At 31.3% G+C, this 24,593-nt stretch overlaps 1 long non-coding RNA gene across 1 annotated transcript; it reads right to left on the bottom strand.

The window, feature by feature from the left end:
* Positions 1–707: 707 nt before the first annotated feature.
* On the bottom strand, positions 708–2,731 carry LOC127719651 (uncharacterized). The gene is made up of 3 exons (XR_007990443.1): positions 2,712–2,731; positions 1,398–1,489; positions 708–953 (listed from the first exon to the last, which is right to left on the bottom strand). It is a non-coding gene; the product is annotated as an uncharacterized LOC127719651 (long non-coding RNA).
* Between the last annotated feature and the right edge of the window lie 21,862 nt (positions 2,732–24,593).

Genomic DNA, 24,593 nt, shown 5'->3' with positions numbered 1-24,593 from the left:
TTTTTTCTCACCAAGACAGATAAGTTAAATTGGAGACATCTAAATAAATACATCAATTGTTACTGATACAACATTCCGTGCTTGTACAGTCAATAATCTAGACCATAAATGTCATATCTTAAGATCCTGTTGGCTTCTGTGTCTCTCATATTTAAATGTTAAATTTATTGAAAAATGTGTATTTATCTATTAGCAACAAGAAAAACTACAAGAAGGAATAGCTGAAATGATTGTGTGTGTCCAATTGTATTTCAAGATAACTAAACATAATTATCTAAATTGATATACAAATAGACACCTACCATTTTTTGATATATTCTTTCTTGTAGTTTTTCTTGTTGTGAATAGCTATAAAAATACAAATCATTCAATGAATTTGAATAAAAATTATGACATACACTTTATTCCCACCACAGAAAGCATCACCAAACAGAAAGAAGATGTTGAATAGTTCTAAACAAATAGTCCTTTAGATATTAAACGACTGACCAATGTTAAGCCCTTCTTAAAAGTAGTATATCTCAAGAAGAGTGAAGACATTATTAGATCCAACTTGTGTTCAGGATAATAGCAATACTTCTGAAAATACGAAGATGCTGCATGACTGCTATTAAATCAGACAACTCTCCACAAAAAACCAATTGTCCTTGATTGTATATATGTGTAAATATATATATTACCCTCACACCTATAATTGGTATAAACAATTAAATGAATACAAATTTACTGAGGAGCAATATCAAATTTAGTTATACAATGATATTTCTTTTGATACAAGATTTATTTCATAAATTCATTTGCTATCTTTGTCTCTTTTTGTCCTTTTTGCATGTCAACTTTCTTCCACCACTTCGAGATCTTTCTGAGGCAGACTTCAAGTTCAAGCAGGAAGGATCTTTATCAGATATGTGTTTCTCAGTGACATCTTTATACTTTTGCAGTATATTTAACCTCTGGAAAAGATAAGATGATAATAAATATAAATTGAATGTCCTGAAAAGATACTCTAAATTTGAGCCACTTTCAATTTGTTTCTAGAAGCAATGAAAAATCAAACCATAACAACAAAACACATATTGTAATAAGGTAATCATTAATACAAAAAAATATATGCATTAATGTTTACTATTAGTAGTTTTTGCTAATGAAGAAGCATCTACTCGAGATTTGTAAGATTGCAGGTTTGACTATGTAATTGATAACCATGAAAACACTTGACCCATGACGTTTTTTTTATTGATGACTGCACAAGTCTATTAACATGAAATAAAGAGCTTTACTAGAATACTGTATATAAGACAAACACCGAAACATAATATGGATTGTAAGGTTAACAAAAATAGAATGAACAAGATTAAACTTTGAACACAAATGATATATACAGACAAAAAACCTACCTTCAATGATTTTATAGACTGGAATTCCCAAAACTGAATTTTGATTTTGCTCCACTTGATGCATTTCAGCCATTGATTTATTTGACAAGATTCTGTAAAATAAATAATACATGTTTACGATAATGGACTGCTAACATTCAGCGCAAGGTTCAATACACATACAGTAAGAAACATTACATGATAATGTTTTATGAAAAGGAAATATAATGAATTTTAAATGATAGTATTTACTTTGTACATGTATGTTCTCAATCATGCTAAACGCATGTCCTTAATACTAAATTCAGCTTATTCTTTTTAGTGTGTTATACATGTATGTGTAATATTATAGTCTACCCTTCACATAAATAATTGTCTTCGTCGAATGCATATTGTTGAATTTGTGTTTGGCTAGCAGGTGATAATTCTATTATTTTTCTTAGTTAACTAATAGCTAAAAGTTTCTAATGCATGTACATGTAATAATGCCATTATGAAACTTTTAGCAATTAGTTAACTAAGAAAAATAAAAGACCTTTCCTTGTTATTGTTTTTTTTAAAGTTGTGTCGTCTTTTTGTATTGATGTATGGTCATGTTGATTTAAGAGTAGTCATAAATGAAAGTGCGCACATTTAGATGCAAATTGAATGTTAACCTCATTTCTCGTATTACACAGAGTCAGAGATCACCTGAAGATCAGATAAGGGTCAGACTGACTTGTTTTAAAAATAGAATACTTTTGTAGAAAGGTTAATTAGGTCAAAAGTTATCAATGAAAATTCTATAGTTATCCTCTCATAGCGTGAAATAATACTATTTTGTTGAATTATATAATGTTATTGTACAAGTAAAAATAGTATGATTTTTCCATCACATGATCGTTCAATACTTTGTTGTCCAGTCGAAATTGATTGTTTATAATCGTCAAAAAGTATGTAGTTTACCAAGCTGTAAAGTTAAACTAAAGAAAGACACACATATATATAGTATACATATTTGGAAATTTATCTGATCACCGTAAATTATGTAAACCCTTGCGTATACCCCCCCCCCCCCCCTTTTAATTAAAATCTTTAACCATATTAATGTCTCAATGAAAATAAAAATGCTTCTACATTAAATGCTTTTAAAAATAGTATAACTGGAGAAAATTGTATATGTCAGATGATATATTCACTATGGCCCTTCCATGTGTTCTGATCTGTTCTCAGGGATACAATGTTGACGTTATATTTTTCTCTAATTGTGCAATATTGATACAAATTCAGAGTTTCTAAATACAATTCATACATGTATATAAAAACCGTGATGACCACATAGAAACATCTACTTACCATACTTGATAAACGGAAAGATGCGGGTTTAAATATTGCGAATGGGCAATCTAACTTCCTGTTCAAATCCCGCAAAAATATGAATATACAATAAAATCACGATTTTAGTTAATAATCAACTATTTTAAATTCCTTAACATGTTCAAAATATTCATTCATATTATGTGAAATGAAATTAATGCATTCTATTTCTTTTTACCTAGAAATTCAGTATCAAACGATTTACCTCCTCCCACATTCACAGAATTTTTATTTGAGATCCGGCTAATTTTATCATAATTATATTGGTGAAAACCGAAACCCTATCTTATTCTTTTCTTTATAAATATATACTGCTACGTTCATGCATGTATTGCCTTCAGTTAATGATTTTTTTTTATATAGGCCTCATATAGGCCTACCATGAGTAAATAAGTTAACGTTTATTCAATGTTGAATCAACGTTCCGATTTCAACGTTGAAATGATCAACGTTAACTCAACGTTGAATATTTGTTAATTACTCAACGTTGAAAATGTAACGTTGTTTCAACGTTGAATACACGTTGATCACCATTTCAACCTCATTTCAACGTTTATTCAACGTTGAGTGCCTGCTGGGAACATGTATATTTAAGGATGGGAGATATTCCATTTCGTTAACTATTTGCTTCATGTATTTTATCACATCAATATATATATATACCGTATAGCGGGTTATTTTCGCGGGGTGTTTATTTTTGCTTATTTTGGCGGATAAACGAAAATCGCGAAATAAATTCCGCGAAAATTTATGCATACGTTGGGTAGTTACGAAGTTAACATGGTTAAAGGATTTTTCGAAGTAAACATGGCTAAAGGATTTTGTAAACAATCTATTTTTTTATGTCGGCAGGTCAATAAAGGTATGTTAGTTTTAACAAGATAAATACCAAAGGGCATTGTACATAAATGTATTTTATAAAATGACTGTCACGTGTGTATACCTTATTAATAAGTGTCAATTAAAATAAAAGTGTAAGGTACTTTTATCAGGTAATTACCCTTATTAATTAGTGTCAAGCCATATAAGAGTTGTAAACACTCATGATAATTTTGTAACCTAATTAGTAAGTACATCATAGGTCCGGTTAATTTCTTAAATAATCAATCGTAAAATTTACAAGACGTTTGAATACCTGTAACAAATATCTAAGTTAGCGGTATTCTAATGATTAACTGTATCAGAATCTAATCAATAAATAAGAGGTCATTCCGGTAAAAAAAAATCAATTAACCATAACAAGAGACACTTGTTTGTCAAGTTTTACAGCTTTTTAACTGCAATAAATTCAGTATCCTCCAAAATATTTAATTTGGATTTACGAATCCACCAAAATAAAAACCGCCAAAATTTTTCGTATACCTTGTTGCCCCTAAATCGCGACATTTTACACCCGCGAAAATAACCCGCTATACGTTATATATATATATATATATATATCATAGGTTTGAACGTTGTTTTCAATTTAGACTTTCTTATATTTTTTCGTTTGGGCTTGTATTATATTTGCCTTCCGGTTTATATGATCCGTTCATCCTATTTCGACTCTTTCAAAATTCAAAAGTCCATCCTCAATTGAGGTAAATTATATGGCCTTCCAAATACCGTTTCGATTCCTAACATCACTGAAGAGACATTAATTGTCGACATCCGGATATGGTGTACACATTTTTGCACCTCATGTTTGCGATATACCATCTCTTCTGCAAGTTTATTGTTTTCTGTTTAGTAATAAATTAATAATAAGATCTATTTTGTTACATCTTGTGATCAATTTATTTGGCAATCGCCAATGACAGTCAGCAGGGTTTAAGAACATCAGTTGTTCGACCTGCTGGTCAAATGCGTTTTGTTAAAATATACTTTTTTGGTCTTTTGGAAAATGTTGTTTGTGCTGTATTTAGACTCCTCTACCAAGAAATTTGTTTAGCATGCACACGTATAAAAATTGCGGTTTTTATCCAACGTAATCATAATTTTGAACGTTGTTTTCAATTTAGACTTTCTTATATATATATATATATATATATATATATATATATATAAGCGCCTAAAAAGTGTACACAACAACACCAATAACAAAAAAGGAAACTATAAATGTAATTATTTATAAATATTTCGGATAACAGATATCCTTCATCAGTAAATATGATTGTGATGTTGAATGAATCATATGATTCATTCAACATCACAATCATATTTACTGATTATTTGCTTTTAACCAATGCTATTCATAAAAGTCTACAGAAGATAAGATAAATATACAAAGAAACATCAATGTAAGCTAATTAAATGATTCACTTCGCAAACATTGGCAGATAAAAGTAGTTGTTTATAAAAATGGTCTGGAGAGAGCTTTTCCAGATTTCAATAGAACTGAAATAGACAACACAAACTGGTTCAGTCAAGAGAGGCTGCAGAATAGTTCCTATTCAGATTTAAAGACGGCCAGTCTTGGTAATAATTTTTTTTTAATTAAAGGGTAAGTAAAGATTCAACATATTAACCATATGTACAAACAATGTTATAGAGTAAAACTTTTGATGACATATATAATTTTGGATTACATTTTGAATTTTGAATTAAAAAATCCCTAGTATGTCCTTACTATCTATAAAGTTTCATGAAATTCTCTTGTGTGGTTTCAGAGAAGTTGCGATGACAAACTGTTGCAATAGTATTTTTAGGCCAAAATTATTTGTTGAAATATATATAACAGTTGAATGATAATTTCCTGTCGATATGCACATCTAAAAAGTATGTCTTTATTATTTACAAAGTTTTATGAATTTTTGTGTTGTGGTTTCAGAGGAGTTACGATGTCAAGAACGGGACTGACTGACGGACGGACGATCTCACGGACTCACGGACCGACAAACGAACGGACATACATGTCAAAAACATTATACATTAAGAAACTTTGTTCTTTGGAGTATACTTACAGTCAATGTCATTCTTATCAACACTGCATAAGGACTATCATAGCATATAAATACAAAATCACCTAAATGTACACATTGAAATATACATACATTGCAAATGTAAGCTGTCATGTTTGAAGCATTGAAGCAACAAAGTCCCTCTTACCCCAAGAGATGTTTGAAAAAAATATGCGGAAGTTAGACATTCAGATGTACAATATGCTCATTTTGAAATTCATTTCTTGTCAGTAACAGAAGAAACCATTGCAAATCAAAATATTCCAGTCAAAGTACGAAGATTAAAGTATTAAACGTTGATTGATAAATTAAATAAGAAGACGATTACAGTAATACCTTTGATTTATACAATTGTGTAAAATGTGAATTAATAACTTGTTTTATATTTATCAATTAAAGGCGATAATAGACATACATCAATGATATACAAAACACAACATTAAGGTATATAGATAATGAAATATATGCTATTAACTGTAACATACATATCTGGTTTTAATTAAAGGAAAATGGCATCAACATTTCCCGGATACTGTAAAGCATATATAACTTTTTGTATTTCTATAGGTCTAATTTTTCCCCAAGACCCTTCTATGTAAATATTAATTGGGGTGGATGTTTTGTGGATGTTGGTTGGTTGCCTGTTGCTGAAGGCCATGGTTTTAATTACTATAATTACGAACCACGTGATAAACTGATGTTACTATATAGTCCAAACAGTATATATATATATATATATATATATATATATAGATATGAAATATGATGAAAGTACGTACACCCTTCAAAACTGCAGCTTCATTTCAACGGGAAGATTTGTTTAATAATTTGATAGCATCCTTAAAAGGCTGAACCACTTGAGTAAGCAGGATATTTCAAAGATACCAGGACGTCTTAATTAACTGATTTAAATTAATTCATATCAAGATATTGACATCTTTATTTGCATACTTTTTTACTTCGTGATTGAAAACTAACTGCTTATTTTACTTTACCTTTTATATACAAATAAGTTTTTGCGCCATCTATAAATTAAGGAAATCAAAACGTGTTTTGTATCATAATTCATATTTCAGTAAATGAAGATAACACTTATTATTTTTCGTGCGTAGGCAAGCAAGACGTAAACAGTCAGATTTATTTTATTTCCAGTGTTCCAACAATTTATCAAATGTATGTACCACTATTGATAGTAAAGTGTACCATAGTATTGTAATGTATAGGCACTTAGTAAAATTATGTATTTTGGTTATCATATGGAATATGTCGTTTTATCAAATATCTTTTAATATTGCTGGTAGTATCTATAAAAACATAATTGTATGTTTGAAATATCCATATTGTGATATAATCAATTTCAGGTAAACCAATGATGTATACATACTTAAGAAGCAATGTCATATAATCGAACCGTAAAAGAATGTACAGGAATGAAAACAGAATAATAATAATAATAATAATATAATAATAATAATAATAATAATAATAATAGTAATAATAATAATGATAATAATAATAACAACAATAGCAATTATAATAATTATCAAAATCATACGAATTATTGTAAACATGATAATAACAGTAGGTACAATGTTCGGCTGGAATCGTGTTTTGTTGATCGATTGGAACGATGTCCATGTTAACATTTTGGAAAGATCCAAATTTATGTGTACCGATGTCGTTTAAATAAAGTAATTACGTGATATGAACAATCTTCATGCTAGCGTGATATAGACTTCATACATTATATATTCATGATAAAGAATATCTGTATGTGAGCAAAAACAGGTGGATTGATACGTTCGTACATATAGTGTGCTAAGCTGGTAAGACTGTTTTTAAAACTGAAAACACATCCAAAATGCTTCATGTACTATTTGTCTTGATGGTTATTGTTTTCTCGTTCTAGAAATGGGAAAACAATGTTCAAATGCTACTAATGTGAAGAGGAGTCTAATCAAGGATATGTTATAGTTGGTCGCACAGAAATCAAGCACTAGCATAGCTTCCTCAACATCAGAAACTTAAATAAAAATAGAAATGTTTTAAACACCAAAAATATACGCATACGATATACACATTTTATCTTTTACTATTTCAAAAGTATCGTTAAATACCTTATAGGTTATTTGTTTTATTGTCTATTATATACCATTCAATTCGATCTTATTGTCAATAGGAAATAGCATAAGGGGCGGATTGACTGTGTGTGTGTGTGTGTGTTTTATTGTATGTTCGATTTAGTTGGAAAGGGGGGGGGGGGGGGGGGGTGAGGTCTATCCTTATGTCTCTTTTAGTAGAATTGTTGTGTTTATATTACAATTTTCAGTAGTTTTCTCACCCCTACTTCTATAACAACGAAATTTTGCCACTGTAATACATAAATTGATCATAAAATAAATTGGATGTAAAAACAAATGTAGCATGCAATGAAATTCAAAAACATGAGTTGTTCCCTGTTCTCGGTTCCAAACACCGTATCATAAAGGATCCAGTGATTTTGTATATATCTCATTACTACAAGAACATGAAAAAATAATATCATAACAGAACATTAGCATTAAATTTAATTTAATTTGATTAACATCTCAGTACTACAGCTATACCTACCATGATAATATAATAAATAAATAACTGAGCAAAATCAATGAGTGTCCAATCATCGTTTGGGAAATATTCAGTTTCTTGAACAGTTCGATTTAAGATAATTGCAAATGAAATGAACATCAAATGCATACTGTTACTAACAACGGTAAATATGCTATTAATAACAGGAATAGTAAAATGAAAACAATAATAATAATGATAATAATAATGATAATAATGATAATAATAATGATAATAATAATAATGATAATAATAATAATAATAGTAATAATAACAATAGTAACAGGAATCTAAGGAACAAGTCTTGGAGTGATTCGCACTTCTTGAACAATAAACTATATGATTTATTTTTACATTCTCCCGCTTAGATCTTAATCAGGTTCATTTTTAAAGATTTTGCTTTCCTGCCAGAAATGAACAGAATGCACGAATTTTAAGCAAGATTGCAAAAATTTAAGACCTCAAGTGATTAATATATTAGGAGACAATCTAAAACTCTCTTTTGCAAGAAGCTTAGATATCTATTAGTCATAGTTCAATGTATTAACGACAAGCCCATAAAAATTACGTCTATACTTTGCCATTAGGGATTGTTTCTGTGTTAATGGGTACTTAACTCAGAACATGTATACATGTAGTTTTTTAAAAACTTCTCCGTCGGTTTAATTTAATATTTTGGCTATACTATGTTGATCACAAATTAATTTTTGTAATATTGATAATTCCAGGGAGAAATACTACCACCTTTGAATATTGACTTGGCCGTGTGTGTGTAACACTGAAACATACGTGTTACTGATTGTACTAGATTAAACAACTCTTTATTCGGATTTTCAATAATTTTAAACGTTTTCCGTAGTTTTAAATATTTTTATTTTGTAAAAATAAATGAACACAGCAGTATTGTCGGTTTTTAAATACAAGGAACATAATCGTTGATTTCATTTTTAAGGATCGTACTTAAGAACATAAGGCGGTAACCAGCTTTTACCATTAAGACGGGTTTAATCAAGTCTGACATTATTGTATGCTCAATATAAAATATCTATGTCTTTTTATTTGCAGAACACACGAGGTCTTTAACAAGTGCACCTGACAACAGATATTCATCAAAAACTATGGGTTTAGTTGGAACAGTGTGTATTACGGTTGTTGTTGGATTTCTTGTAGCGTTCGACTGTGTCAACATTTGTCAAAAATGTTCAAAGACAAATAAAGTGACCACAGAGAAATAGAATTGCACTAACGAAAAAATCAAAGAACAAAATAAACTAGAACAAAAGCATGAACTAAGAGTCATTAGATTGCACAGAGTGTAGAGTTGTATATTCCCTTGCTATTGCTAAGATGAACATTTTTCTACATGAATCTGATCTAGATTAGGCAGGTTACCTTTTTCGGTAATTTTTCTATTAGTAAACGGGAAAAGCTAGGCCGATAGGGTTGAAGTGTCCAAGTCAATTTGTAATTTGCAGATAAATGGATTAAGATGTTAACATTCTGCCAAAAATTTTGCTAATTTTTATTTAATATCAAAATCAAAGGTATTAGAAGCAAAACTCCATTAAGATAACATAGTTTTATTTTAAGTCCGATCAGAATTCTAGGTATCATGACATTTTGTTTTTATAATAGTACACCATTCCAAGACTTATTAGTCCTTGTTTTGAAATTAGCAGAAACATACATTCCAGTGACTAGAGATATATGTAGTTTGTGTACTTTGTATCGAAAAGGGTTGATATTCTGTTTAATCATTTTTATACACCTTCTTGTAAGTAGAATAGTTCTGTGTTATTTTTGTATTTTGTTTTAATGTAATATATCTTAACATTACTGTATGATAAATGATTATATATATATATATATATATATATACAAGTCTAAATTGAAAACAACGTTCTATCCTATGATTGCGTTGGATTAAACCCGCAATTTTCATACGTGTGCAAGCAAAAAAAATTTCTTGGTAGAGGGGGCTAAATACAGCACAAACAACATTTTCCAAAAGACCAAATGAGTGAAAAAGTATATTTTAACAAAACGCATTTGACTAGCAGGTCGAACAACTGATGTTCTTAAACCCTGCTGACTGCCATTGGCGATTGCCAAATAAACGGATCACCGATGAAATAAATGGATCTCAATTATAAATTTAATACTAAACAGAAAACAATAAACTTGCGGAAAAGATGGTATACCGCAAACAAAAGGTGCAAAGGTTTTTGTACACCATATCCGGATTTCGACAATTGATGTCTCTTCAGTGATGTTAGGAATCGAAACGGTATTATGTGCTTCGGAACAGGTCCTTTAATTAAATCTGATCTCGTATTGGTATTCGTATTTGTATTCACATGTATATACATTTGGCTGTTTTATATTGATGTTAACTTGACAACTTAGCTTTTTATGCATGTTTCATATTTTCGTTGTTTTCGAATGCGCCCTTGTAATTGCTTTGTTGTAGAAAATCATAGCATTATATGGCTTCCCAACATGTTTAGTAACAGGCATATGAGGAACAAATCTTTGAGTGATTCGCACTTCTTGAACAATAAACTATATGAATGTTTTTACATTCTCCCGCTTAGATCTTTATCAGGTTCATTTTTAAAGATTTTGCTTTCCTGCAAGAAATGAACAGAATGCACGAATTTTAAGCAAGATTGCAAAAATTTAAAAGGATTAATATATTAGGAGACAATCTAAAACTCCCTTTTGCAAGAAGCTTAGATATCTATTAGTCATTGTTCAATGTATCAACGACAAGCCCATAACGAGCTTACTTACTACTGATATATTCATTGTGTGTAAAATTTGCTCTTCATGAAATGTTGAATATTTCAAAATAACCCCAGGAATAGATTGCCTTAGTCGTATTTGGCACAACGTTTTGGAATTTTCGATTTAAGTTGCTCGTCAAGTTCTTGTTTGATTAGAATAGACAATTGTTTCGAATCGAGCGACACTGACGAATTTTATGGAGACGAAACGTGCGTCTTGTCTACTAAATGTTAAGCCTCATATCTAATTTAAGTTTTTTGTTTTGGCCTGAGGTTTTAAAATTTAAAACAACTTTTCTTCAATTTGATTAAAGAAGTCTAGTCAGTTAGTTCTGAACTAAATCGTTATCAAGAATACCAGTTAACATTATAATTAGATCTTTGAATATTGTTTTTGTTGGTATTAGTATTGATTTTGTTATCCGTAAATTGAAATCAAACTAAATATCATTTTTATATAAAAATGCACATTCATGGCTCTACAATCTGTCGATACCTGTATCTTGTCATTGCACAAACTCATGTTTTTCTGTGACTGTTAATGACGTCTTTACATAAATCCATCGGGTGTTGGGTGTGTACTGATTGCTATTTTAAGGTTAAATGCATGATAATTTATTTAGTTTTTATTGGCTTGATCTAGCTGTCAGGAACTGCGAGTACTCGCAGATCTGTACTTAGTATCTTTTTGTTGTGGGGATGTATAAGTATATTTTGTACACTGCTACGTCCCCTCTGTGTTTTTGTTAGGTGTATGTCTGCTTTGTATTTATCTGATGAGTTAAGAACTCTTCAACTGAATTTTATAGTTTGCTCTAATGTTGTACTGTTTCACCACTTTCCCAGGTAACGTGAGGGTTGACGCCTTCAAACTAGTTTAACCATGCCACATTCTGTATGTGCCTGTCCCAAGGCAGGAGGCTGTAATTGCAGTGGTTGTCGTTTGTTGCTGTATATTATATTTGTTTTTCGTTCATTATATTGTACATAAATCCGGCCGTTAGTTTTCTCATTTGTCATTTCAGGTTCTTTCATAGCTGAGTTTGCAGTATGGGCTTTACTAATTGTTGAAGGCCTTGAGGTGACCTATAGTTGTTAAGTCCCTTGTGGAGAGTTGTCTCATTGGAAATCATACACCATCTTCTTATTTTTATATGTTTAGTTTTCGCGTTTGTTGTTCACTTGATCATAATGTAAATGTGATGTTTGTTCATGTGGGGGGTATATTTACGATATATGGTTTAAATATGTAAGGAAGGAGTTGTATGCGTACGTAAAACTTGACTGAATCCAAATGTGTACCTTCACAACATCAGGCTACTATGACCATATGCTGTGCGTTGTTTTTCGTCGTCGATTTATTGTTTATCTTTCAGATGAGTATATTCTTGGGAGATAGAGTGATATAAATATATGATATTGTAGAAGAATTCATGTTCAATTATTGGTCTAAGAAAATGTAAAATTAAAAACAAATATTAAGCATTAAAACGTAGGTGTACTTTACTGATGAATCATTGATTTAAAATATATCTAAGAGAGAAGCCACATTTACATTATTTCATATCTTATCTTTTTTTGGTAAGTTTGTTTTGTTAAATTTCATAGTCAATTAAAATGAAATAAACCATGCATATACACGTATTAATAAAGCATTGTTCTATTAATTTTTCGTCTTGTATTCGGTCGTTGATATGGTTATTGTCTGTGGATTGTGTGTTTATAGAAGTTTTAAAGTATTTGAAATACTGAGGTTTCTACACCCAAGGCATAGCTGCCATTTTAAACCCGCTTCATTTATTTGCACCTGTCCTAAGTCAGGAACCTGATGTTCAGTGGTTGTTGATTGTTGATGTGGTTCATAAGTGTTTCTCGTTTCTCGTTTTTTATATAGATTAGACCGTTGGTTTCCCTGTTTGAATGGTTTTAAACTAGTCATGTTTGGGGCCCTTTATAGCTTGCTGTTCGCTATGAGCCAAGGCTCCAAGTTGAAGGCCGTACTTTGACCTATAATGGTTTACTTTTACAAATTGTGACTTGGATGGAGAGTTGTCTCATTGGCACTCATACCACATCTTCTTATATCTATTTTGTCAATGTTTGGCATGCAATCTTCTTAACTTTCGAGTTTTATTTTACCTCAGACTGTTTCTGTTAGACCGACACTAATGTATATAGATGAAACACGCGTGTTGTGTAACGAATTAAAAGCGTGTTGTCTTAGATGAGTTTTCAAAGAATATGGCAATTCCACAAATTTATCAATAAATGTATATTGCTGATGTAGCATTACTGACAATATACATATGGGACAAGTCCGTGGATTGGTTGTTAGGAAGTTGCAAGTGAGACGTATATCCTCTGTAGGAAATATTGTGCAAACATGTTACTTTGGTTGATTTGAGCCCCCGACAAAAAACTATGTGTACAACTTCCATTTAGGTCTAATTCATCAATTTCGACTAGACAAGTTTATGATAACTCTATGTCATTTGGTCACTGGTGGAGAATTGTCTCAGTGGTAACCAAATCACGTCTCCCTATTTTTATATGGGGACACTGAAACTACAATTTATGCAACAAAATGTCAAGACTATATTATCATATCAAAATTAATTTAAAAAGAATTAACATAATATTAAAAGGATAAATGAATGTTTAAATCTATTTTTTATTTGCAATTCTAGGGGCAACATTAAAGTTTTTTCCCCTTCATTTGAGTTTATGAGAAGCCCTCCATAATCTCTATTAATGGTATTCACTTGTCTTGTAGACTAGAGACAATTTAGAACTCAACTCTTTTGTATAGACAGATGTCTTTTGTTGAGGACATTTTGATAAATATATACCTTAGATGTTTTAGTTTCTTTTTGTCTTATTGGATTGATTTAATGGACGTCCATCCCACATCTCTTTGCATTCATATTTTCACTAATTCGACTCCGATTCTACAAGTCATTTTGGTTTGCTAAAGGAAACTGAATACTTATCTCTAATGCCGTAAATAAAAAAAGATTATTATACATGTAATACAAAGCATTCGTTTGTTTAAAATGCTATGTATTATTAATGTTTAATATATTTGAAAACGCTTCAAATTCATTTTTCTATGAGGACAAGAGAACTAGCTTTCAAACTCCGTTTGAGATGTGTTTGGTTGAATTGCTTTTTCAATTAAAATATCTACAATAAGTGCCAATAGGGGACATTGATGGATGGTTTATATTCTATTTCATTAACTTTTTTGTTTCACGTATATTATCACATATATATATAAGTGCCTATAAATAGCAGCACATGACATACAAATCTATGGGAGTGTGGATTAATCAGTACAGAGATTAATTCAATTACACAAATAAAATTATAGATTGCCTAACAATGTAATTTTAACACACTATTTAGTATGTAAATATAAGAATGTTTAAAATATTTACAAAATGATGAAAATAAACGCAATATTTCGCTAGACTAACTAGCTTTATCAAGCGTGCATCTATCCAGGTGAAATCGGATGTAGATGATAAGAAACTTTTGCAGCTCAATGTATATGTTGCACTTGAATTTAGCTGCCTTGAAAATAATACATAATTTGGATGAAGTTCAAGATTTTTACAAAATTGGTAGTTGAAGTTAGCAACGTCCATTGGCCAATATTACAGGATAAAAAGGACGATATTGTGTACTAAATTATTCTTTATCCTTCCTGTATCTTTTCTCATCTTTTTCGTTAAGACCATCAGGTTCTAAAGTGTGGAGTTGGTGGATCCAAAAATTTTCTCTTCTCCTTCTCGCCGTGGTGTCCCACTCGGTGTTGACTTCTATGATTTGGAAGGTAACATTATCAAAAGAATGTTTCGTTGAACGAAGATGTCTTGTGAGAGGACAGTTTTTGTTGGTTTTGTACCATGAACGATGGTTATTGAGCCGAATATTAAATTTGTCCATTGTTTCTCCCACATACTGAATGCCACATGTGTCACATGTTAATATATAAATTGAGTTCTCCGTTTTACAGTTGGAATTTGAGTAGATGGTATAATTTTGTTTAGTAACGGAGCTGATGAAAGAACTGCTTGTATTCAAATATATATATATATACATAGAACATTATCGTAAGCTATTATTCAGGCATTTTACATAGAACAATTCGATATAGTTGTCTACAATTAATAATTTAATTTGCATTAGTTCGCCATAGCAGGATCCACATCATTCTGTTTAGTATGCTTCTAAATGGTAAGTTATAATCTTTTCTTTTCAACTGAGTTTTGTTCTCATAAATGCAATTTTGCATTTATACCTAGATGGAAATTCATGATTTTATATGGTTTTGAATATATTAATGTCAAAACACTATCCATGATATATTAAGTTACACAGTTTGCTAGTGACAAAATACGATATATATGGGGTCAGTAAATTCCATATGGGGTGAGAGCAAACTCAACCCATATGGAATTAACTGACCCCATATATATCGTATTAGGTCACTAGCACACTGTGAAACAAATTTATTTTACCGACTATCTTCACATGTGGCATTTATACTAGTAGCCTATCAAAGGGATCAAGTCTTTAATATAAAGAACCTACTTCCATAGCTTTAAATGTGTTTTACAAATTGATTTCAATCGTTCATCTTCAATTTCTTCATCTGTCACTGTGTCTAAACTACCCCGGCAAACACTGTTTGGGGTCAATGGTATCAAATATCCGTTACGGTGACGTACCATCAACAGACAGAGAAAAGGTGCTATTTTGTTTATTTATTTGTTATTTTTATGATATCGAGATTATAAATACATATACAACTATTTTTGATTGAGAGATGTAATATTTTTTACAACCGTTCCAGATTAACGGAGAAATAAGTAAAAAGATACGTCAAAATGATGAATTGAGTGAACCTTGCTTCGAATTTGTTTAATTTCTGGTTAAATTGTGCACATTGCACGGAAAGAAAGGTACAAAAAAAAAAGATATTAAAATGAAGATTGCAAGACTAGCCACTTTGAGCATCTCAATATTTGTATTTCTATGGATGGAACGAAAGAAAGGGGTTATGTCAAAATTGAAGGACCCGGTTTTGTTAATGTTGTTTACTACATAAAGACCCGGGTTTGTCTTTTTATGGGACCCGGTTTTGATTCCTTTTGAAACTACAAATTTATGAAAAGCAAGGTTAACACGGATCTGAACATTGGCCGTCAAAAAAAATCAATATATATATTATTGTAAAACAAACCTGTCGTGTTAAAATTTATTTTAGACAGGCGCTTTTCCTTAAAAGATAACCATGGCAACCACTATCTGTCTTCATTTGCATACTTCATTTATAGTTTGAAACCGACAAACCAACTTTCATGGTATTAGGTTAATGGTAAATAAATTAAACCCCAACATGTTGAATGATGTGAAATCACACCACACAGTAAAGCGTTCATTTGAAGTTGTAGAGAAAAATGCTACAAAAATTTCATACTTTGCGATAATGTGTAAGAATATGTAAGAATTCGGTAAACAGAAAGATGACGATCGATGAATCTGGAACTGCATCACGCAGTTTTAATTCTCACATGAATCTTAATGTCAAATTGTATGTTACTTTCTTAGAAAAATTGCATGGGACGGACGGACAGACGTATTGACGATTGACATATTCACCTGATAAAAACAGCTATTCTTTTCAATGAGGTCAAGGTCAATGGACATATCTGATAGATAGAAACTTCGTCACACAAGAGATCTGTGTGCATGGTATGGTGCATTCATAGTGCATTCATGCCTTTGTCATGTATTCCGACGAGACTGAAATACCAATGTGAATTATGAGAAAATACATGATAATCAAACTCACATACATCCAATATAGCAATTGTTTCTATTTTCTCGTTTCTTATAAAATTTTAAGATGGTATACGGTATAGCTATATTATATCTTTGGTGGATCGATGGGGACGTAGGTGGCAAAAAAAATATATATCATGCTTTTCACGATTTATATATTATTTTTTTAGCATAAAATTGTCCAAAAAATTGTTCGTCTCGCTCCGCCCGGCGGTATACATCCGTTGTATGGAATTACGCCCCATCATGCACAGCCCCTCTATATTGACAATTATAAACTTGACCAACGTCACTGAAATGTAAAACATTTGTCAATGTTCGATAATCATTACTCAATGGAGAGATAAAAGAACCGTTTATTTATAAAGTTATTAACAAAATGATTATTATTGCATTTTCTGGATAGCCTGAGACTATTATACTGATTTATACTTAGTATAATAGTTATAAGTAGGGATAAAAAGATTTTTAGCGCATGATTTTTTTTATCCTTTGCGCCGCATGAAAATTCATTTTCTAGGGCGATTCTGCATGCATATACTTTGTCTTTTTCTCTTGCTTTATAATGAACATTTTAGTGTTCAGAATATTTATTTTCAAACGATCATAGGAAATAGTCCCCCAACCCCCAACCATTTAGAAAATGTTGGAGTACTTATTACGATAATCATCCTGTTGTGCAAGAAAATCACATATGAAATGTGCTTCCTTCAATTTTCAAGGCCGTACATCCAAGTTTTAACACTTAAATTTACATAATTCATATCAATAAACGTATAGAGAGCTTAAACCTCAAGTTGCGTTACAACCTTTTTTTTTGTATTTCGCAGTTAAAGTATTTGTTTGAATACAAAGCAAAATTTAAATTATTTTTCTTCCAATAAAGCAGGCATTCAAATGTTTATGGATACAAATTAATAATAAGTTGTCCTCTGAAAGAAATCGTTTTCCAGCGAGCCATCAAACTCCTTTTAACGCGGGAGTTTAATTTACGTTATGCGATTATGCATTATTTTCGATGAGAAAACCGAGTCCTGCTTTGCGAAATTTTAGGACGAAACCAGGTCGCACACATTGGCAAAACAGGGCACTTTCATTTTGACATGACCCATTTCTTTCGGTCCATGCATAGAAATACAAATATTGAGGTGCTAAAAGTGACTAGGTATCAATCTCCATGTTAACATCTTTCTTTCCGTACCTTTCTTTTCGTACAATGTGCACAATTTAACGAGAGAAAAAAAAACAAATTCGAAACAAGGTTCATTAAATTAATCATTTTGACGTGCCTTTTCTCCGTTAATCTAGAACGGTTGTAGAAAATATTACATCTCACTATCGAAAATAGTTATATCTTCCTATATCTATATATGTATTTATATTCTTCGATAACATAAAAATAACCAATAAATAAACAAAAATCATACCTTTTCTCTGTCTGTTGATGGTTCGTCACCGTACCGGATATTTAGATACCATTGAGCCAAAACATTTTTTGCCGGGGTAGTTTAGACACAGAGTCTGTTGTTCGGATGAGCCGTTTCAGATTTTCCTCAAAGCTGTGTTGTTTTTATAAAGGGCTTGACACCACTACTAACCGTGTATTTATGTAAACCATGCCTACTAACCCCATATGAAATATACAGGGTCTCCACGCGGTCGCTTTTACGCAGTCATATTCCTAGAAATGAATAAGAGGTAAGATAATTTTTCATACAAAGTTTAGAAGATGGAACACAATGTCCTGTTTACAAAAATATCTAAATTAATAGACTTCTGACTTTAGAGGCTATACTCACGTTTTGTCTACAACAGTGACGTTCAATTCAAACGGTGGAAAGGATATACCAAATACAAAGTTGAAGAGCATTTTAAGCCAGAATAAGTTGCGTCAAATCTTTTTAATGCTATCATTAATACCTGTGTTATAACACATCCATATGTGAATTTATGGCTCACATTTATACATTTCATATTATCTTGTGTGAATTCACAGGTCTTTTCTGGCTGTTGACTGATAGTCTAATAAAAACAGCTGCAGAGGATTGGCAACTTGTGTTCAAAATTGATGCTGACGGTTAGTATTGAAATTAAACTGCAATGTGTGCAATATATATAGACAAACATATAAATCAATCAGATAGCCATTTCTGTTCGCTTGACACTTGTATTATGTAATAACCTCCGTTTGAGTTGTACGACTCAAGTATAAAGGGTCGGAGAACATAAAGACCCTTAATAGAACTACCAAAAAGTAAATAAGTTTTTACGCCTTGGTGACGATCAATTTTACCTCCTGTTCTCTTTTAATTTATTTTTTAAAACTTATTGCTTTATTGAAATGTGGTAATTGATAGATACATTAGACCGTGTATATTTACGCCAAACATTTTTCATTTTAAGCTGAATAAATAGATTTTGCAAAATGCTCTACAAATTTTAAAGTTAATTGGTTTGATAAATGTAACAAAAATCTGTTGAAGTCACTTCTGAAAAATCATTTTCGTTATGAGATTTGAAATTTGTAATTTTCATGAGATTACATTATTTGATTTCACGAGGATAATATAAAAAGTAATGATAAGTTTGTGTTAAAAAGATTTCATCTTATCAACAGTTTGAATAAATTAAAACATTTGAATTTGATTGTTTTAGAAAAAAACGCATTTCAATCTCCTTCTAAAGAACAAAATATTGAAATTGCTAACCTTAAGCATTTTTCAATTTGCCTTAAAAAATTGAAAAATGAAAAATGCTCCAACGTGGAGCATTTTTCAATTTGCCTTTAAAAATTGAAAAATGAAAAATGCTCCAACGTGGAGCATTTTTCAATTTGCCTTTAAATATTGAAAAATGAAAAATGCTCTAACGTGGAGCATTTTTCAATTTGATTTTTTATATTGAAAAATGAAAAATGCCCCATATTGGTTGAATTTTCATTTTTAGAAAATTTTCTCAAAAATGAAAATGTTTCTGTGTGGAGCATTTTTCAATTTTTGTAATCGTTTGACAAAATAAAAAAAATGCTCCAAAGAGGAGCATTTTTCATTTTTCAATTTTATCAAAGATATTGAAAATAGATAATCAAATTATTTTTTCATTCATTGTTAACACTTAGAAATTTTGTTTTTATGCTTTAAATATAATACACATGTGTGTATGTGTGAACCCGTATATACACATGTATAACCTTACACCGAAAAGATAGAACAACAACGCACCAGCAAAATTTTGTGATGTGGCCCAGGATTATTATGCAATTGTTATTTCCCTTGTTTAAAACCATGAATTTTATATTTTCCTTTTTTGTTATTTACATTTAGGTTAACTAAATATTTTCTATATATCTTTTAAATCAAATAGATATTGGTATGTTGAATTCATTGATAAAGACATTTATTTTTACTCTCAAGTTAAGTATTTGCATCGTCGCAAATCATTTGTAAACTTCTTTAAAAAGTCAATGTACATTTAATATAAGATCTGAGCAATTGATCTGTGTAATGCTCAAGGCGGATCAATACCTGCTGTTGGAAACACGTCTATATAGATGCTTTTTAATGGATAATGTAAATCTGAAATGAATAACAAAGTGCTCTAAGGCCTCAACGACAAATTAGTATACCCGAAGCCGAGAGGGTTATTCTTTAATGTAAATTAATTAAATTGTAACAGGAAACTTTATTAACATAAAATTTCGTACTTTCATGCACTGGCTACGGGGATGGTGATACCTTCGGTGACAACCTAGAAAAGGTGTAAAGATAAAAGCTGTTCTTTTCCAAATCTCCCTGTATAAGGTTGATGAATATGCCATATACCTTCTAAATACGGCTTATTTGGAAGTCATTGAATGCTCCATTTCTAAACTAGATAAAATTAATTATATAAATTTTTCACTGTTTTTGGTTTTTATTTACTTCGCTATTTAGATACTAATAGTGCTTTAACATTTGGCATACATCGTCTCTGTTTACAACTAGAACAAGCTGTGGTCTACATCTCCGAATCTCAGTGCTACATTTTGGTCCCGCGAGGTGGATGTTGAATTTTACAGCAATTTTTCTGTTTAACTGAAACACATTATTTTGGGAAAACTAATCAGAAATGAATCAGGCATTTGAGTCAGTGCTTGGTGGAATTCGATACGACTGTCTTTAGGAGACAAGTTTTGAAGATTTAGGTGTATAATTGTTCCTGTGGTATTTTATTTTTATAGTATGGTTTATTTGTTAAATGTATAATCATAATAGTTTGATGTTGTCAACACTGATATTGCTGATTACTTTGTTCATTTTGAGACAGTTTTTCTATGATTTGGAATGAATGTGAGGTGGCATTTCAGTTAAAAATGAACTTAAAATGTGAAGTTAGTTTACGTTTCTCTAGATATAAGAAGATGTGGTATGAGTGTCAATGAGACAGCTCGCCTTCTAAGTCACAATTTTTAAAATAAAAACCATTATAGGTCAAAGTACGGTCTTCAACACGGAGTCTTGGCTACCCCGAACAGTAAGCTATAAAGTGCCCCCAAAATGACTAGTGTAAAACTGTTCAAACGGGAAAAACAACGGTCTAATCTATATACAAAACGAGAAACACTTATGAACCACATCAACAAACGACAACAATGAACATTAGGTTACTGACTTACATGTAGGAGAGGTGCAAACAAATGTAGCCGGTTTACACGTTTAATAGGTACCAATCTTCACTCTTACCCGAAACAAAAGAGTAATTGATATGATTATGACTGCTTGAAAAAAATAATTATTCCGAGGTTCAATCTTAAGGAGAGGGTGTCCTTTTTTAAATTTCAACTGCGAGTTTGTAGTTTGAAGGAAAAGGGGGGGGATATGAATTTGGTTAGCGTTTTAAGATACTAGCTCATATCACTTATCCTGATAATTATTCAGACTTAGATGTGTATTTTAATGAATTATTTACATCATGTTTGAATGTTGAGATGGCTAGATTTGTTAATTTTAAGCACCCTTATAGTTTAGGTGAAGCTTTATCACAGGCTAAGTGAAATTTTCAAAAATAGACGGAATAGTAAAGAACGATTTGAATCACAAATTTTAAATTTCAGATTGTGTTACCTTTGATCAATGTTTGTTGTTAGATTGTGTTGTATATATACAGTTTTACTTTAAGGTTATTTTAATGTACTCAGAGATGTTACACTTCTCAATGTTTGCTGTTTGTTTTGTCCAAGCGAAGGATGCTGTGCGTATCATACATCGCATGTTGTTTTATGTTTGTATAGAAACATATTGTACGGCTGATCTGTGTAGTTTGAAGTGTAGACTGTTAAGTAGTTTTAGTAGGAATTGGTTTGTTTTATGAGTTGTTGCTTGTTTGTGATCGCTATCTAAATATTTAGTATTTAGAGAGTTTATGGAAGTCTGATTTCTGTTAGTGATGGCAGAAACCAATAGAGTAAATAAGCTTGAAGTAAGGAACACTATTAGCCTATACAGATCCATTATATATAGAAGCTTGCATAAAATTTGGGCATCGTCCAATTCGCTTTTCAGAATCTTGCATAAAAAAGGTGGTCATTGCAACTTTTCATGGATATCAACATTAGATGTGCCGTTACAATACATATGTATCTGATATAAAACTGAATTTGAAGACCTTTACCAAGAAGACACAAAGTTCCCGTCTTAAAGACATTAAATCTGATAAACGTTGATAGACTTTTGTTAAATTTGATTGTCAAATGTTAATGCATATATATACAATTGTTTTCGTAAAGGAGGAGGAGGGTAGCAGATTGATGTTTTGGTCTTCCTTGAACAACTTCGTTACTGTATTTAACTTTCACTGATATATATATATCTGATTTAATGTTTGATTATTACAAATTATTCATAATTATTTTATTTGACATTTGCAGTTTGCGTATTTATTGGTACAGATACATTTTGCAGACTTTATTTATGAAATTTATTGTTTGTCTTAGGGGGGAGAATGTGGAAGACAGGATTATTATGTAATTGTTATTTCCCAAGATTAAAACTAAAAACTTCATATTTCTCTATTTAAGGCAAAGTAAACGTTTTGCACGCCTCCAGAGGAATTTGGGACAAAAAAACGTGCGTCGTTAGTTACACGCGTTATCTCCCCTACTCTCATAAACCCAATTTTTTTTTTGCAATATGACCAAAACGGACGCTCAGAAGATAAAAAACCACTCGATCTACCTAATAAAACTGTGGCTGATAGTGGTCTAATTTGTAATTACACCACATATTATCTTTACGATTTGTATGGCATTACATCCGTACATTATTTCCTTCGTTAAATACTTCCAAAAAATGCTCTGGTGTTAAAAAGTCTAAGAGAGCTTCCTGATTGCCAAGCAGAAAGCAAGACACGTACTCGTCTGATTTCGAAAGCAGTGTGTATACGAAATTGTCACTGGTCATTTCTGATACTAGTAATCTTTTATATAGCAAGTGTGTTTGAAGTTAATATGTTCACATACTAATTTGATGGTAAAGTGTATCTTGAACATAATGTCCACACAAGTTGCAGTTTCCGCAAGTCGGTGGATTATTCCAAAGTCTAGCTACATATTTCGCGGTTATAAGTCTGCCAGTAATTTTTTCACAACACTGGGAGTGATCTAGGATACGAGATGTCACATAAAATACTCCGATCAGTAATTCATATGCACGTTTTACTTTTGACCTTATTACAACCATAAAAATTCTCAAGATAATATGCAGATGCAATTTTCTTATTTTTTTGGGAGTCGTTCATGTGGATATTTGATGAATAATGGTACAACTTCGCAAATTATTTTCTTCGTTACTGAACTTCCAGGAATTAGTATATCAATATCGCAATTCCTAGATTATCCCCGTAGATTTTGAGAATGGAAAGATGCAGAAAATTCGCAGTTGCTATTTGTCCGGCTAGCCGAACGAATAGTACCCAGGACTATTTCTTCGGCCAATACAATGCGCATGGCACTATTTGCGTGTGCATACATAATATTGTCTCCAGCAGCACCAGCGGGGTAGCAAATTATATATATGGGCATTTAAAAATCAATGTTTTGTAAACTTTATTGTTAGGGCACAATCTGGTTACTGGTAATTGAAATTGTTTTTTTCTTTATACTAGTATATAATAGTCCAATGTGGATAACGAATAATTATAAATTATATATTCCGTTTTTATTACTTCATCTATGCCTTTATATTGTAAGAAGAGGGAAGAAAATACTAAAAGTCGGGTAGTGTTTGACTCATGCATTTTAAGTTAACATACTAGTAAAGGATTTTGTCCATTTAAAAAAATAGAAGGTACAAAATTATTATGTCTGAAGCTGTCAGGGAGAATTATAAAACCCTTGACATAAAATTATCCATATTTTTAGTTAGAGGTGGGAGATCTTTCTATAAGACCCGTCCATCCACTCCCCCCCCCCCCCCCCCCCAAAAAAAAAAAAGTAAACAACACTAAAATCTTATTCCGACATTCCAGATGGAATTTTATTTCATTCACGTGAATGAGGTCGGAGTGCCTCGGTGTGCTCCTTTTCTTAAATTCCTCTTTTTTTCTCAAGATCCCACCTTTGTTGTCCCCTTGATTTCATTACCCCACTTTTTATAATCCTATATCCAACATCCCCTTTTTGTAACCTCAACCCTTCCCCCCCC

The sequence above is a fragment of the Mytilus californianus genome, unplaced genomic scaffold, assembly GCF_021869535.1.
Source record: "Mytilus californianus isolate M0D057914Y unplaced genomic scaffold, xbMytCali1.0.p SCAF_11, whole genome shotgun sequence".
In the NCBI taxonomy this organism is placed as follows: Eukaryota; Metazoa; Mollusca; class Bivalvia; order Mytilida; family Mytilidae; genus Mytilus; species Mytilus californianus.
Note: the sequence above shows the minus strand (reverse complement) of the source record. Positions and strands in the feature narration are given on the sequence as shown.